The sequence below is a fragment of the Micrasema longulum genome, unplaced genomic scaffold, assembly GCF_059751315.1.
Source record: "Micrasema longulum isolate JH-2025_06_02 unplaced genomic scaffold, ASM5975131v1 h1tg000126l, whole genome shotgun sequence".
Taxonomy (NCBI): domain Eukaryota; kingdom Metazoa; phylum Arthropoda; class Insecta; order Trichoptera; family Brachycentridae; genus Micrasema; species Micrasema longulum.
Window position 1 is genome coordinate 126,577 of NW_028277332.1, and position 15,191 is coordinate 141,767.

At 33.0% G+C, this 15,191-nt stretch overlaps 1 protein-coding gene across 1 annotated transcript in view; it reads left to right on the forward strand.

Moving 5' to 3' along the window:
• Nucleotides 1-1,063: 1,063 nt before the first annotated feature.
• Tre1 (Trapped in endoderm 1) overlaps nucleotides 1,064-15,191 on the forward strand; it is a 73,654-nt gene continuing 59,526 nt past the window's right edge. The window contains exon 1 of the mRNA XM_088240638.1: nucleotides 1,064-1,262. The gene's annotated coding sequence lies outside the window, so the exon portion shown is untranslated. The remainder of the gene's footprint in view (nucleotides 1,263-15,191) is intronic.

Sequence of the window (15,191 nt, forward strand, 5' to 3'; positions counted from 1 at the left end):
AGGTACGTCTATTAATATAGACGAACTTACTCCATTTGATTTGTCTCCGTACTTACATTATATAATATCTGAACACAAATAAATTAATGTATTTTAAGAAACATTTAAAAACTGATGGGAGACAAAAATTACAAAAAAAAATGTATATAAACGTGTGGCATTAGCGTTTCGAAATATTCCACATTAACAGTGAAAATTTAATTACTTGAAATGTGTTTTAATGCATTTAAAGTATTTTATCTGGGATTTTAAAAGGGTTTTTAAATAAAATGCATTGAACAGGCCCACAAAGTATGACAATAAAGACAAAGTTCCTACATTTATTTATCATGGAATTTTAATTTCAATTACTATTTAACTTACAGCGAAATGATATTTAAAATATTGCACTTCCAATAAAACAAATCGTAGCTAAAAAAAACGATTTTCAATTACAGTATACAGAATAAATCAGAAAATCATTTTTAAAACCTTCAGCAGAAAAATCAACATAATTCTAGCTTTACGATTTACACGCTTGATGGCTGTATAAACACACTTATTTGAACGCCACCGTTCTCAAACAGTATCAACTTTTTTTGCACCACAACAGACCAGGAGGCCTAATTACAATAGTGAATTACAGCGCAGAAAATCCAGGCTTTAGAAAAATCACATTGAATTTTTGTGTTCTCACCGAGAAACGAACCCAGAACCTTCCGTGCGCGAGTCAAGTGCCTTGACCACTACATGGCAGAAGCCACCATATTCAATCGAGATTTGCTGTAAAAAAATCTAATGGCATTTTTAAAGACAAATCTAAATGTATCAGACTCATCGGTATTGCTGTAAACTTTAAAGGGTTAAAAGAAAAACTATAAAACTTGTAATTTATAGAATACATGGTTTTAAGATAAAGCGTTTATTTCGTTTTTAGACTCTCACGAAAATTCAGTTTTTTTTATTTGTGACTATTTATCGAATGAGTGACATCTGTTTAAAATTTTTTATCCTAACTATTCGATTATTATAACCGAATTAGCTTTTGCGCAGTCCTCAGTCCTCACGTCTCTCACTATTCTTCAGTTTCAGTTGAACCTCGGCCGGGTTCGCTAGTTTTGAAAGACTTCGTAGTGCGGCAGTATAATCGCCTCGCGCTTTTTGCTCCTATTCCGTTTTCTTCTAAACTTTAATAATACATCTCAGTTAAAGTGCATCTTTATAATTACCGTTAACTCTTAAATACAGTGACGTTAAAAAAGGATTAGCCGGGATTTTTAAAGGTATGAATTGTTTAAAAACTAGTATTATTCCACTTTTGCTGCTAAAACTTGTAAATTTGTTTTTTTCCTGATGCTAGAAAAATACACATTTTTTTTACAATACATAAAAATATTTTTTTTGGCTAAGTTTAATAGTCTTAATAAATTTTTAATAACCACTGAATTCCTTCAATGAAATTGAAATCACTGTTTTTACAGAGACCGAAAAAAACCAGCAGCAAAAAGACTGTTAATTTCAACAATGTTTTGAGTACGTCCAAATGTTTGTAGACAAGTTGGATTTTTTCCCTAGGGAGTTATTTAGATCTAAGTTTGTTGCAACAGAGAGGAAAAACATTTTTGAGAAGGGAATATGGAAGTCTAGACATTTACAGAATTATGACCTGTCATTGGTTGGTTTAAGTGGCCACTTTACACACTGTTCAACATTCATCATTATGCCTTCGTTTAAACATCCACATTTCCTCAACTCTTCCATCTGTTGACCATTGTGGCATACACAAGAGCATCCAAAACAATATACTATCGTTATCTCATGGACGGAGTAAGACTTGAAAGGGTTTCAACGTCCAGAGATCTCGGGGTGTTGTTTGATGCTCAGTTATCTTTTAATCTTCATATAGTTAATCTATGTAATGACTCCCTTAAAATGCTTGGTTTTGTTCTTAGAAATGCCAAGATCTTTTCTAACACTCAGATTATGAGGACATTGTATAATTCCTTGGTAAGAAGTCGTTTGGAGTTTAGTTCCATTATTTGGTCGCCACATGAGACTCGATACTCTTTGATGGTGGAGAGAGTGCAGAAAAAATTTCTGCGCTATCTGTACCTTAAAGAGTGTGGATATTATCCTTGGCTCTTCCCAACCGACTTTTTACTGGGAATGCTAGGCTATCAGTCATTATGGAGGAGGAGGGACGTTCATTTGGGTGTTCACTTTTTCCAGGTGATCGGTGGTCGCATACATAACTCAGAAATTCTGATGGATGTAGGTCTGTTCGTACCATATAACTATCTTCGACAAAGACAGCATCGATTGTTTTACCTACCGCGATGCAGAACCAACCTGCCAATGGTTATGCCGGTTGGTAGAGCAATCTTGCTACTTAATCGCATCGCCTCGGATGTCGACATATTTTACGACAGTGGGCCTTCCCTTAGGAAAGCACTTTCTAACATTTAATTTTTCTTTTTACATTTTGTTATATTATTTTAATAACATAATTATCTACTGTAATTTGTGATCTATTATTGTATTTAGAATGAATTGGGTCTTTTTTCTGTAATGTTCTAAATATCTGAATAAATAAATGAAATGAAATGGAAGAGCTGAAACCTTTATCACGTGGGTGAGATTCATCCGGCTGAACCATTTCACCGACTAGACAACGCCTGATTTTTTTTTTTTCAATTTATATACTTCTTATACCTACCAGTCAGTTAAATCAACAATGTTTTTAGTATGTCTAAATGTTTGTAGAAACGCTGGATTTCCTCCCTAGGTAATTATTTATATCCAAATTTGTCGCAACAAAGAGGGAAAAATTTATGGATGTTCAAACATAGGCGTAGCAAAAGAACGGCTAAATGGATCTACGATGCGAATGTTGATGGATGACGAAAACGAGGAAGACCGAGAAAGACATGGCACGATCAAGTCCGTCAAATACTTAAAGCTGGACATGTCAAGAGTAGGGTAGAAGATTTATGAATGTAGAGGAAGCGAGGTATGTATGCAAAGATAGAGTGATATGGCGTTCTATGCTCTCTGCCTTTCCCTACGGGGAAACGGCGTGATGGTTTGTTTGCAAACATAGGCAGAATGGTGAATGTTACACGGTGTGTAAAGTGGCCACTTAAACCAGCCAATGACAGGTCATAAGCCCCGTAAATGCCTAGACTTCCATATTCCCTTCTCAAGAATGTTTTCCCTCTCTGTTGCAACAAATTTACATTGAAAGTTCTTTATAGGTTGAAATGATTCCATTTGGTTTAAACGTTATGATGTTTTGGAAATCGCAGTCACAAAATCTGGTTTCCTGAACATTTCTCGTTCAATGTGACTTCCGTGGTTTTTCCTCTAAGGTACAGATATAATTTAAGTCAATCCACCCTAATTTTACCGTGCCTTGAGAATTTTTATAAAACTTGTAAAATTGATTATTGAGTGATCAAAATGAAAATTATTGGTAAATTTTATATACGCAAAAACTGGTCGCTTAACTAGAGCTGGCGCGTTCGCAAAACTTACACAAATCAAAACTTACAAAAAAATATACAAGATGTTGATTTTTTCTTTTTTTTTTTTTTTAAATATCATAGACGTTTTTTATGTCCCGACTTGTTAGAAAATTCCGTGTTAAGTCGGGACTCTTCGATATATAAATCAAAAATATTTATTAACATATTAAAACAATATACAAAATAATCAAAACAATATACAAAATAATCAAAACAATATACAAAATAATCAAAACAATATACAAAATAATCAAAGCAATATACAAAATAATCAAAACAATATACAAAATAATCAAAACAATATACAAAATAATCAAAACAATATACAAAATAATTAAAACAATATACAAAATAATAATACAAAAATATAAATAATAAAAATTATAATAGAAAAATATAAATAATAAAAATTTATATATGTCGAAAAATGGAATGCAGAAAAGTTATATAATAATACGTATGACAGTGATAATATACACGTATACGTATATGGATAATAATGAAGACAGCAGCGACAAAACAAATGGTTGCTTACTTCTGCAAGGAGAGGGAGGGGGGAGTCTGATACACCGTTAACCACATGGCCACGCCCCCCTCGCTTCTCCCACGCAGAAGTAAGCAACCATTTGTTTTTTAAATATATATATTTTTTTTATTTTCTGCGATCTAAATATTTTTTTTAAATATGCTTATATGTCTTCCTGCCCATACTGATTATCGTGGTTTCGGATGTGACAGGGTTCAAAGAACACCCTGTATATGCGAAATAATAATGTACTGTTCCTCGATCAACACAGCACAAACTATGGCTTGCATGCACCAATGTCCCGATTGTGTCGTATTGTAAACTCGAGACAAGATCTGGACTTTTTTGGTGTAAGTCTTTATAGTTTTAAAAATTCACTAAGATAGACCGAATCATGTCTTGAGGTAGTAATTTTAATTTTTTTTGTCCTAGCTTTTATTTTATTTAGTTGATACCATAAATTACCATAAATTTTGTAAATGGGGTCTAGAATTTCAACAGTCCATGCGCTCTGTAGCTGCAAGATTTGTTATAATCTAACTTCTATTTTGAAAAATGTGTTTTTTTATGTTTTTATTTTAATATCATTCAAACACTTTACTTTATTGTCAAATTAAAACATGTAAATGGGGGCTAGATTACTTACCGTCCATGCGCTCTGTAGCTGCAAGACGTGCAGGGATACTTATGAATTGTACAGCGCCCTTGAGGTGATTTTCACAAAAAATGGCGCTGTATTAATTATCCAACTATATATCTAATATCTATATATATATATATGTTTATTATTTATGTAGTTTAAACTTCAAGCCGTCGTCGCTTTATTACAGTATTATTTAGTGAATACATATAATCGGATGGCAGGCCCTACTATGTATACATTTTAAATAGTTTTTTTAAAAATATTAATTAAACCTGTACATCTGTTTGTATTCGAAATAAATAAAAAAAATATACATGTATTAAGGTAATAAGTAGGTTCCATAAATACATTTATTTTGAGATAAAATATATCGGTAGGTAAACAATGAAGAAAGAATGACAAATGACAACAAGTGGCCATGTTTATTTAGTCATTGATCAAATAATACGAGGTATAATAATGATAGTCAAATCTTTCTTAGAACATTTCTTGACATTGATGAGGGTGTTATAAATAATAATAATATTATTATGTATGACACAGTCACATAAAAGGCGTCCCGATAAGACCGGGCATTTTAAATTCGGTGATGTTTTTACTGATGTGCTTCTGCAGTCAATTGAAGACTTCGTTCTAAAATCATTGAATGTTAAAAATTTTCCAAAACGATATTATTGGATTTTATTATGCAACTAGCGGACCCGAAAGACGTTGTCCTGCCCGAACGTTGGCTTGCCTGCTATAACCTTAGAAAAATACTTTTCATTGATAAGTAGGTACCCAGGTACTTGTTTATGATTAAATTCCAAAACTAAAAATTATGAATATTCAAATATTGAATTTAAGTAGGTACCTAGGTACTTGCTTATGATTGAATTCCAAAACATAAAATAATTCATTTTCAAATATAGAATTATTTTTGCAAATTTCAAACTCGGCCCTTGTCTGCACTTAATTCATAAATGCGATTTTCAAAAATGTATTTTATGTCAGCTAATTTTATTTTCGTATTACCAAAAATCCAGTAAAACGAAATAAATGTGAAGAAATCATAAAGAATTTAAAGAAAGAATCTGATTGGGATAAATGAAAATGAATGTTTTTTTAAACATTAAAAAACAAACCTATTTTAAACACCAAAAAAACAACATCCTTCCATTTTTTTTTTATGTTTCTAAATTTTTTTATAGAGATTTAATTAAAAAATTTAATATCTGTGAACAAAAGCAGGGCAAAGATCTACAATTCGCTGAAAACCGCACGTAAATCGGTTAAGCCGTTATGAAGGGTTCAGTGACATCACACGTAGAGAAGAATTACATATATAAAGATATACGAGTATACAATCTTGGTAACAAAGATCTACAATGTATGCAAGAAAATCGATTTGCTTATGAACGTTGATAAATCGAAAGTAATGGTTTTTGAAAGCGATGAAAGTATAACTAAATGTGAGATCAGTGTGAACCGAGATATTCTAAATCAGGTGGAAGAATTTGTGTATCTGGAAAGTTGTTTGTTTACTAGGGATGGAAAGGCTGAGAAAGATATTGAAAGGAGTGTGAGTGCCGGGAACAATGCACTGAAATCTACATTGGCCAACAGATTTTTGTCGCCGGAGGCAAAATTATCCGTTAACAACGTTCTGGTGCCGACCCTAATGTATGGGAGCGAAGTTTGGAATTGGAATAATAGTGATGAAAGTAGCTTGAATGCTGTCGAAATGCGATGTTAGCAAAAAACGGACTGTAGCAAAAAAACGAATTTCATTAAGTTTTGTAAAAGGTTGGAAATATTTAAAGAAATGAAAGGAACACGGAAATGGACCTACCTTTGATACTATGAGGATGTTCTTTAATTTTCGGCATTCTGGATGATGAAATTCACTAGGAACCATGTAACGATTTATGATAACTTTTACAACTCAAATCAATACAACTAAATCATTTGAATAAATCCGTAGCACGTGACAACAAAATAAATTATTTTAATTAAATTACAAATTTAAAAGCTTCAATTAAATTAACTTAACAATAGAATCACCATGTAAAGCGCCCTTGAGGTATTTTATTACGAAAATGGCGCTATATAAGTTATCCATAATAATAATAATAATAACGACGCGCGACGAATCCAATATTTTTTATGCAATCTTTTGTAATGTCAAAATGTTGTTTTGTTTTGTTCCAAATCCAAATGTTCTATTTTTGTATTTCTTCTACCTTGATTTGAGGTAGGTACCATAATGATGGGCCAAGGAAGGATAGGAAAGAAAGGTAATCTATATATCGATAAATGCTGTTATTTACTAAACAGTAGATCACTCCCGGCATCGGTAAATCTACCGTATTAGCGTAGATTGTAAACTTTTTGTGTACCAAATATACGTCAGTATTATGAATATTTCAAACGTTGAGCGCGAGGCTCACCGACTACTGACACTGACTTTAGAAATGAATATGATCACAAATAATACTAACTACTAACGTTCCTTTAATTAAGTCACGCGAGTCGCTTCCAATTATTATCTTCCCTTGATTCTTAATTGAATGTTTTCATGACATACTTTCATATCGTTCCATTCGTATTACGGAATTTCTGTACCTAACAGAATATTACAATTTACTTGCTAAATAAACTCCTACAAGTGAAGTCGTTTGCTGAGTTCATAAAAATGAGATTTTTTTTATTTATATTTTTTTTTTTACAAAAGCAAACAGTCGATAATGACAATACACAAAAAAGATACGGTTTAAAGACAGACCAGCGAAGTTTCTAAATAAAAATCATACACTTCTACTACTACTACTACTACCACTACCATCACGCCATTTCCCCGTAGGGGTAGGCAGAGAGAATGGACCGCCACACACGTCTATCCTGGCGTACAATCCTAGCCTCTTCCACATTCATACATCTTGTCATACATGCCCTTCGGTTCTGTCTGCTTTTGACACGACCAGACTTAAGATTTTGGTTTATCTGATCATGCCACGTCTTCCTTGGTCGTCCTCGTCTAACGTTGCCGTTCATTTTTGCCATATATACTTGTTTTACCATTCTCTCGTCGTCCATTCGTTCTACGTGACCAAACCAAAATCATACATGTTAAAATTTATTTCAACAGAGAGGGAAAACATTTTTGAGAAGGGAATATGGAAGTCTGGGCATTTATAGGACTTATGACCTGTCATTGGCTGATTTAAGTGGCCACTTTACACACTGTGTACCATTCACAATTATGCCCATGTTGAAACGTCCACATATCTTCAACTCTTCCATCTGTTGACTTTTGGGAGGTAAAGGAGCATAAGCCTTTATCATGCGGATGAGATTCATCCCGCTAAACCAATTCACCTGCTAGGCAACGCTGAAAACAATTTTCCGATTTTTATACATCTTCTAATACCAGTTTTTTAATTCAACAATGCTTTGAATGTTTTTCCTCCCTATTGAAATCCAGCCTGTCTGCAGACATTTCCACATATTCAAAACATTGTTAAATATAAATGTACTACGTTGATCCACGTCACAAGTTCTTACGAATCAACCAATGATAGTGTTGAGATTAATTTCCGGTTTCGGGGAAACCAACGCACCAATCAGCAGAACTCACCAACGAGAACTCATGACATCACGAGCGGAGTTATTTCAAAATAAAAAAAATAATAAAAAATCATGGCGCTGATACATAAAAAATATGTTTATTTTGACTTCCTTAGGATAGTTGACTTCTGCAAGGCTTCTGCAGGGGAGAAACTAGGAGGGGGGGAGGGGAAGTCTGATACGCCAAAAATGCGTGCCGCGCTCTCCTCGCTTCTCCTCTGCAGAAGTAAGCAACCATTGTTTCGGATGTGATAGGGTTTAAAGAACACCCTGTATAAATAACTTAAGTATCAAACTATATTCTTTTGTACTTATCAAGTAAATACATAAAGTGTCAAAAAAATCATTGAGGTCGTTCGAAACGAACATATGAATGATGGCGCTTTTATTTTATTTTATTTTATTTATTTTATTTTATTAGGGAAATCAACAGTTCTACATACATATTTTTAGTAAACAAACAGATATAGTGTATAAACTCAGAACTAATAACAGATTTCCACATAGTATACAAAGTTAGTAAAGAAAATATATTACATATCAAAAAAATACATACAATTTATGCATCTAAAAATGTTATTTTCATGTACTCAATAATCAAAGATTTTTTAAATATTAATTTTAAGAACATTAAGTTACTGTAAATTGGGCGGGATAAGGACAAAAATGCTTGAAGAGAGGATAAGGAGGGGAGGGTAGATGTACATATTTATTATTATAATGTCTACTAAGTTACATAATACATTTTTAGTGTAAATTTTAAATATGACAGAGTGATGTTTGTGTAATCTATATTTTTAAATTTTGTATTGTACATTGAAAAAGTTCTACGAAAAAAAGCATTTTTAACATACGATGTTTTACTTATTGGTACATGAAACAGGTGGTACCGTCTACAAATCCTGGCTGGCACATGTATTGTTATTAAACCGAGCAGCTCTGTACAGTCAACCATTCCTGTCATAATTTTGTAAACCAGTAGTTGGTCCGCACACACTCTGCGGTATTGTAGAGAAATGGTTCCATGGAAGGTGGAGGCAGTGAGAGTAGATACATAAGAAATACCGGTTTTAAATAGCATTGTTTTATTAAAAAAATGCCATTTTTACGTTTGTTTTCAATGGAAATTTAACAAAACCTGATTCGCGGTTGTTTTTTAAAGTGTTTCCGAAGAAATAATAAAATTATACTCGTGGCGTGGGGAATCCCCTGTCACGGGTCACAGCGTAACTTGACATTGATCACCTTCGGATTCGGATGTGCGTATCGCACATAAATATACTAATATTAACATATTACAACAGATATGAAGAATATTTCAGAAAAGGTAATATAGAAGTCTAGACATCTACAGGGCTTATGACCTATCATTGGCTGATTTAAGTGGCCACTTTACACACTGTGTAACATTCACCATTCTACCCATATTTGAACATCTATATTCTTTCAATTCTTTCATCTGTTGATGTTTGTGAAGTTAAAGAGCTGAAACCTTTATTTATGCAGGTGAGATTCGTCTAATTGAATTATTTCACCTGCATACTAGGCAACGCCTGAAAATTTTATTTTTTCAATTTCTATCTTATACTTCTTCATGGACCAGGTGAATTTATCAACACAGTGTGTAAAGTGGCCACTTAAATCAGCCAATGACAAGTCATAAGCCCTGTAGATGCCTAGACTTCTACATTACCTTTTCTGAAATATACTAATATGATTGAAATGTGTAAATCGATTTATAGTCCTTAAAATATAGCTTGATTAGAATGCCATTTGTCAGAAAAAGTGACGACATAACTTTGAAGTAACGTCAAAGGAGTTATTTATCAAAATCATCATGAAAAATCATCGTATCTGGCGTGTTAATTTATTTTTTTAATACAATGCTTGACACATAAATCAACATTAATATATAAAATCAGCTTTAAAACTAAAAAAAAACTCAAATAAACCTAATTATTAATTACGTTCTTAGAAGGTTACATCATTTTGCAAAAACGTTAGAGATGGGAGAAATTAATCAATGTAAATAGATCGAAAAAATAATTCATGTCAAAAGTATAAATATCTTTTTTTTGGAGAATAATTGTGTTAAACACACTGTAAAAGGCTTGTTTTGCGTTTTTTTTAATCGATTTTCGGAAACAGAGTTTCATGATTGCATGGAATAACCGATAAAATCGATTTGATCAGTGATCAGTTATATCCAATCACTAATGAAATTAGTTTGACAGCTGTCATTCTAATCAAGCCATATTTTAAGGACTATAGTGATCGATTTTTATCATTCAATCAAACAAAAATGCTGTATTGCTTAGTAGGCAACGCAAAGTTTTCAACTAACGAATTTAAATAGAAGTATAATGCAAATCTATCATTATTAATACTCTGTAATATTCTGTCAATACAACAAAGTTATCTTAAGAAACTAATGCCGAAAACGAAAAAAACGATGATTGTCTATACAAAGCCTATCATTTTATCGGTTTAGTAATACGCTATAGGGATACAAAATCATGAGTTCCATCAAGAAAGTTGTTTAATTACCTATTAATGAGGCCGGGACCGAGACGAATTAACATTTAAAAAGACGTGTGCGCTCATTTTTTTTCAAATCCCATTTTTATTTCAGTCCCGCAAATCCCGTGGATCCCGCATGCGTAGCCCCGCATCACTGATCCCTAATTGGATTCCCTAGTTACGAATGACCAAAAAAGTCGTGGCATAAATCAAAATATCAAAAATGTCATTAAGTCGATGCTTACATAAACAATGAACGACTTACTAAAATTGAACATGTTAAATACTTAGGACTAACAATAGACAGACAATTGACATGGACAATTCATATCAACAATTTAATTAGCAAAGTGGCGACATTTATCGAGTCTTTTTATAAAAATCAAAAACGTTGTTCCAAAAACGGAAAAAATTCTAATGTATGAAGCCTATGTAAAAACTAAAATATGTTATTTGCAAATTCTGTGGGAACAGGAAATAAAAATGACATAAACAGACTACAAAGACGACAAAATAAAATATTAAAGTTAGTACCTTCCCTGTCAAACTGCAACTAGAGAACTTTTTAAACAAACTAAGCAATTAAATATAACTGAACTCTTTCAACTAGAATCATTAAAATTAATCCATAAATTAGCCACTAATGTAATTGTAGACGAAGAACTAAAACTTGTAAAAAATTGTAGTCAACGTGGACATAATACGAGAATATCAGAAAAATATCATACATAACTTTCTAAAAGGACAGGACAAGGACAGTCGAGACTATTGAACCAGGGACTGAAATTATACAATAAACTACCAGGCAAAACTAAACAAAAGACTCAGACAAACTTTTCAAAAGATGTAAAAAATATTATTTTGAACAACAGAGTATGAATGAAAAATGTTTATATTATTTTTGTAAAATGAATTTAAAATCCGTAAGGGTTTATAAATAAATTTTCAAATAAAAAGTCTGGTCATATTAAAAGCAAACAACCGAAGCGCGCGTGGAAGAAGCTAGGAATGTTTGTCAGGAGTCAGGACAGACGTGTGTGGTGGTCCATCCACCAAATGGTGTGACGGTAGAAGTATTGTATATACTGTAAATAACAAATAAATAAATAGTTTTCATATTTGACAATGAAATATGATTAACATTGCTAAGGTCACTAAATATGTATAATAATGATTAAAAGTGATTTGAATTACAATAATAATATAATATAATATAATGTCATTGTAATGTAATCGGCCGACGCGCGGCGGTAGTGCATGTTTTGTTACTGAGATACAATACGTCGAATCTAAAATACGTTTTGTCTCTTGATTAGCGCCAATTAATGGCTAGTTAGAACAATAAAATATAACAATAAAAACCAGGGCCGGGCGTGAGCAGTGTAACACTGCAGTAGTTTTCCATCTCTGTTGTAACAGCTATTAATCTCGGTAAACTACGTGGATTAAAAAAAATAATTATATGGGAGTTACATTATTTTTTACCTTGCTTACAATATGCAAGGTTTATACAATAAAATATTTTGTATTTAATAGGATGTATGTCCTACTTTTTCTTCTATAGCCTGAACACGTTTTGGTATGGAATCAATTAAACTTCGGCAATTTTCTTTTATTCTGCTATCTCGAAACCGAATCTGAATAACAGCTTCTATTATCTTTATCTTGGTGGTGCAGTCCAATTTTCGTATCCTAGATTTACAAATCGCCCACAAATTTTCTAAAGGGTTAAGGTCAGGTGAATTTCCAGGCCAGTCTAAAAGGGTTATCTTTTTATTATTGAAATACTTAAGTATTAACTACGATACGTGGCAAGGAGCTGAGTCCTGTTGAAATACAGCCTCACCATTAGGACAACATTAACTCAGTTTTGTACTCAAGTGCTGCTCCAATAGAGCTTTATATTTTAGGCTATTCATCATTCCTTCTATTGGTATCAAAGATCCGGTCCCCGATTTACGAAAAGCAGCCCCAAAACATATTCACAGGATATTTAACTGTTTGGTAAGTAAGAGTATGAGTATGAGCAACAGTAAGTTTTTCATCCGCATTTTTTCTGACAAATTTTGAGCGATATCCCTGCACGAGAAAGTGGGTCTCATCTGAAAACAGCACCTTCTTCCAGTCTTCTACAGTTCATTTGGTATATTTTCTAGCCCAAATGAGCCTTTGCTTTATCATACGTGCCCTTAGGAATTGTTTCTTCTGTGGTCGAATTGCTTTTCTTCCCGATTTAATGAGTCTTTTTCGTACTGTTGAGTCATGTATCATCGCCCCAGTGGCTGCCAAATCTCGTTGAAGTTCGTAACTTGTTTTTCTGAGGTTTAACTTACTATTTCTGATTAAAGATATTTCATCTCAGACACCAGTTTTCCGGTTTCTTCCACGTTTCCCAATTATCTTTACTTTAATTGACCGTGTTTCTTTTTTCTGCTTAATAATCTTGCTGACTGCTTCCTGACTCACAAAACATGAATTTGCAATCTCCTTCTGAGTCATTGATGTATGTTCATTTAAGGTTATAATCTTTTCCCTTTGCCTCGGCGTGATATCCATGATTTAAACCAATTCAAAAACACTGTTTAATATGTAAGTAATTAATAAAATTAGTCCTTTATTGAGAAAATGTAAAAAAAAAAACAACAGATAGTACGCCAACAAACACCAATATGAGCTCCCAAAGGATTAATGGACTGTAAGTTATAATTTTTGGCGTTAAACAACTGTCAAATTGACATATGAGTGTTGCTATACGTAAAAAATGACAAAAATTACTCTTATTCCATTAATTCAAACAATACTGTATTTCAAAAATAGGATTTTTCTGCAATTAAATTTCTTTAAATGTTTCTAAACTGTTGCGATCAGGAAGGATATACTAATGTGAGCCAATCAGGAACTTCTCAGCATTTGCTCATGTGGCGAGGGAACCACTTAAAACTCTTCAGAAGAAGCCGGCCTGTTGGCAGCAGTCAACAGGCCTTCCGGTCCACTAGAAGAGTGTTCGGCATTTTGTTCCCTACTTTGGTTTATTTTACCAATTGCCTGTACTATATTGACTGTATGATACTACCGCTTCTGTGAGTTCTTTTAAAAAAAACTCCGTAGATTGCAGAATGTATTAAATTTTTTAAATAAATCGTAATTAAAAAATTGCTCGGTGGAACAAAATTTTTGACACTTTTAATGCGTAGATAAACGTATCAAGGGGTTCTAGACCCGTCGGTATAAACCGATGTACTTGCATCAAAACTTGATGGTGGGGGTATCGGTAGTGTACCTTGATAGTCAGTCGGGAGACTTTTGACACTTTTAATGCGTAGATAAACGTATCAAGGGGTTCTAGACCCGTCGGTATAAACCGATGTACTTGCATCAAAACTTGATGGTGGGGGTATCGGTAGTGTACCTTGATAGTCAGTCGGGAGACTTTTATCTTCAACTATGACGTAATACTGAAGCAATGTCATTTTAGAACGTAGATATGTGTACCGTGACGTACGCTTCCCCTTGTTTCATATCGATGTACCTACCCAAAACTTGAAGGTGGGGGGTCGGTAGTATATCTTTGTAATCGCTAGAGAGAATTTATCTTCAACTATACCGTCAAGGTGAAGGTACGACGTCTTTATCTTCCCATCATAATCTAGGCCTTGGTCGACATACCCGCCACAGCTCTCCTTTTTGTTCTGCAAGTTCTAGGACCGACTATCACATGCACTCGCCTATCCCCAGGCTCCACAGATATGGTAATGAGTATGAGGATAAGACTGATATATGATATTTGGTTTTGGACTTAATAGTTATAAAACGAGCCTGATTTTTTTTCTCTCGCAGTATAATACTTAAACTTTTCTCTATGATTAAAAATGTTTTTCTTTTTGGCTTTTTCATATTTATGTATATATTTTCTTAATATAAGTAACTTATGTGCATTTACTTGTTACTATTGATACAGTTATAAAATTTTAACATGTTTATTATGTATATATATATGTACATATGTACTTTTTTCTTCATATTTATGTTCAATGTACATTGGAGTGGGCCGATGATGTATGAAGTTTTTTATTTTGTTAGACATGAAAGTGAAAGGGGTCTAAAAAGTTGCATTTTGGATCACATTGAACATAAAATATATTTAAAAAAATATTCCATACTACTTTTGGCCTTTAACCGAGGTTTGAAGTTTATAACTGTCTGAACATTTTGTTAATCATCTATATTTACAATATTATTTTTTTGTTGGTTAAGATATAATTTAATCACATCACAAATTCGAACACGTTTTTAAACTACCGAAACGCAAAAAGTTTACACTCCGCACAACTGATTCCGTCGAGCGCCTGGCTAATATTGATGAAAACAATGGCTTATTAAAAAAATGCTACCC